Here is a 3,887-nt window from a genome sequence, read left to right on the forward strand (position 1 = left end):
CAAGGCAAGAGGGAGGAAAAACTTAGGATCTGGCTTAATGGCAACATGTACTGTCAAAAAATACTGTAAGCAATAATTATCTTACTATTGGGTGAATGGGTTTTTATTAGAACATACGTTGTCTTACCTAGGTTGAGTTGTCAAGGTGCCCACAACTACAACTGAGATAGGTATCCAGCTAAGCTTTTGTAGCATTACAGCTTGCACAGTAGATCATGTTTATAAATGACTGTATTCCATGGATTTGTACTGACAACTTAGTTGGAATGTTTCTTCTGAAATGTGTTTGGTTCACATGCAGGCCAAATCTCAGAAAATTTTCCTATGGATTAGTACAACCACTTTTTCATTTGGCCTCTGAAATAGGCCAAATTACCTGGTGTACTCCTGGGGGGATTCTGCTGGACTGTGCACCTGCAGAAAATGCCCCTCCTCCTGCAGAATTCCTGCAGAAAACAGCCCAGAAACTGCACAAGGGGCGGGGGACATCCATGGGTGCACTTTTTTTGGGGTGGGGATTGCCCCCCCAAAGAGAGGCAAGGCATCGGGGTGGCACATGGGGTTACCTGCCACTGCCCCACCTCCTTCTGCAAGCGCAGAGCTGCCCAGCTGAAGGAGGCTATGCCTGGGCTCTGCTGACACTGCAGCTGGGTCCTAGTGCTAGTTATGCTCCTCTTCTGTGTGCTGGGAGCCTTCCTATTTTCTGTGCAACAATGAGTGACTGCAGTGGGGCTGGGTAAGGGGGAGGTGGGGAGAAATGAGGGAAGGGGGATGAGTGGGGATGGAGGAAAGAGGCAGTATGGAAGGAAGGGGCGGTGGAACAGGGGAGGGGAAGGGAATATGGGAGTGAGGGGAGGGAGCTGGAGAAGAAAAGGGGATAGGGGAATCGCAGGGGGAAAGTGGGAGCCCAGCATGCAGCATCCCCTTGGCAGCAGCTGGGGCTCTCCCGTTAAGCAGGCCCATCGACCCCTCACCCTGACAATTCCTACCCCCCTACACTTGGACCCCTCTGAGGAGCCCCCCCAGACTCTCACCCCACTGATCCCCAATCAGCTGCACCTGGACACCCATCCCATCAACCTCCACTCCTCCAGCACCTGGACTTCCCCACTGAGCCCCCCACACCAAGCCCCATCTCCCCACACCCAGACCCCTTTGCTGAGTGCCAACCACCTTCACCAGGATCCCCTGCTGAGTCCCATTGCCCCTGCACCTGGAACCCCCCCCTCCCCGCAAACCTCTGTGCATTCAGATCTCCCACTGAGCCACCCACACCCAGAATGCCCCACACAGAAATCTCTCACCCCACACCTGGATCCCCCCACACTAAGCCCCTCCATGCTTGGATCCTGCTGGGCTGGACCTGCTCACCCACATCAAGTGCTTCTGGCAAGAGGGACAGGGCCCCAGGGTGTTTCTGGGACAGGCCCAGCCCTTGCATTGTTAGGTTCAGGTGCAGCCTCACTGCAGAGTCCCTATACCAGGGGAAGTGGGGGCTTCAGGGTGATCTCCTATCTCAATGCAGCCAGTGGCCTGTACTTCCCACTGCCATGCTGGAGCCACATTTATTTATTGACAGATAAAATTAGCAGAATTTTGCAGAATTTTAAAATATTGTGCACATAATGTTTAATTTATTAGCACATAATTTTTGGTGCAGAATTCCCTCAGGAGTACCTGAATATACAAATATGGAATTAATATTCACTTTCATGAGCAATTTCAGAATCTTCTGTGGAAGATGTGGGCCACTATGACACTGATACCACGGCCAATGGGACCTGTGGGAGGGGCACCTGCAGGCACGGGCACCACGCACTGCACAGAGCTCCCTGGCCCCTCTGCCTAGGGGCTGGCCATGTCCAGGAGCAGCACAGAACCAAGCTATGCTGTGCCATTGGCCAGGAGCCACCTGAGGTAAGCACCGCCTGGCCAGAGCCTGGACCCTGAACTCCCTGCCCCAGGTTTGAACCCCTCTTGCACTCCAAATCCCTCATCCCCAGCCCAACCCCAGAGCCTGCACCTCCTCTCAAACTCCAACCCCCTGCCCCACCCAGAACCCCTCATTTCTGGTCCCACCCCGAAGCCTAGGGGAAGCCCTGAATCTCCACACACCCACCCAGCCCTGTGGGGGGGTTGGGGAGGGAGCCATGAGTGCCAGCTTGCTCCACTGCAGGGGGAAGCTCCGAGCCTCTACGTCCCCACGGTGTGTGGCCTGCAACTGATTTTTTCTGTGGGTCAATGACCCCTTATAGAAGAAAAGATTCCCCACCTCTGATCTACAGAAGCCATAGATATATAAAAATCAGGAGATTCCCATAATGCACACCTGTTCACTCACATGGTGTCTTCTCAGACCTCATGCTCAACACATTAATTAATCATCATTCTTGTGGATCCTCTAGCTTAATCTAAAAATAGAAAATTCAAAGGTTTGTGGGGTTATCTGACACAGTCCAGGTTGAAACAAAGCAACAGTGCCCCATGTGGTTATGGACAGAACCTGCTCTGTACAATCAGCGTAAGTCACCAGTTGAGATCCAAACAAAGGTGGTGAATACAGGAGCCTGAGAGTGCAATTACTACATATAAGATATATGATATTGTTTGTGTGTTGCTATAATGGGAGCATCCAGAGGTCTGCATCATAGAAAAAAATGGTCCCTGCCCTGAGGAGCTTATAATATAAAGACAGATGAAGTTGGAGGAATGGGATGCAGCATTCTATCAAAATGATCAGAGAGAGATTGCACAGCTTGTTAGAGGTTTTTTCCTCTTATAAAAATTAAGGATTTTTGTATTTCTCTTGCCTTCTTCTTTTCCCCACAACATTTAGCAAAATTAGTTATAAAATCAATCTCCACTTTCTAAGCACTTAGCTACTCCCTTAAACTCCCATCCCAAAGTCATTGTTTCCCATTCTTAAGGTTTCAGAGTAGCAGCCGTGTTAGTCTGTATTCGCAAAAAGAAAAGGAGTACTTGTGGCACCTTAGAGACTAACAAATTTATTAGAGCATAAGCTTTCGTGAGCTACAGCTCACTTCATCGGATGCAGTGAGCTGTAGCTCACGAAAGCTTATGCTCTAATAAATTTGTTAGTCTCTAAGGTGCCATTCTTAAGGTGTTTCTCTGAAGGCAATTAGCTTGCCAGATGTCCGCAGTCGCAGGCTGTGAAGGTGCTTCCTGGAGTGGGGGGGAGGTGGGCTATTTGACCCAGGTGGCTGAAGGGGATAAGGGTATGTCGACACTGCAATAAAAGACACATGGGTGGCATGGGTCAGCAACTAAGGATCAGGCTGTAGGGCTATAAAATTGCAGCCTAGATAGTCCAGGTTGTGGGGGAGCTCAAGCTCTGAGGCCCCTGACTGGAGGGGGTCTCAGAGCCTGGGCTCCAGCCTGAGCCCAAATGTCTACACTGTTATTTTTAGCCCCACCAGCCTGAGTCAGCTGAGCTGATCTCTGAGCCTTGGTGCCATGCAGTGTCGACATAGACAGTGTGGCTGCCGAACCATTGTTGTGGGGTTTTGGCCAGCTAGGCCCCTCCTCTGTTGTTACTATCGCTGGTTTCATTAGTATGATTTTGAGATGGCTGCAGTATTCGCAAGAAAAGCACACAAATCCACCCCTACTGTGCTACAAGCTCAAGCATTATTACGCTGTAAGCAGTAGCGACAATATTACAGGAAATTTGGGACGAGGACTGGAGGAGTGAACCTGGGGAGGTGAATGCCCAGCCTCCCATCCACCCTCCTTCTTCCCAGGGGTAAAACAGGGACCTCATTTCCCACCAAAATTTAACCCCTCTGCCTGTGATTTATTCCTATGGGGTGCTTGGGATTGCTCATATTTATTTGCAAAAACAGCAAGTTCGAACGTTTTCACCTTTT

This window comes from Dermochelys coriacea, chromosome 9 (assembly GCF_009764565.3).
Source record: "Dermochelys coriacea isolate rDerCor1 chromosome 9, rDerCor1.pri.v4, whole genome shotgun sequence".
Taxonomy (NCBI): Eukaryota; Metazoa; Chordata; order Testudines; family Dermochelyidae; genus Dermochelys; species Dermochelys coriacea.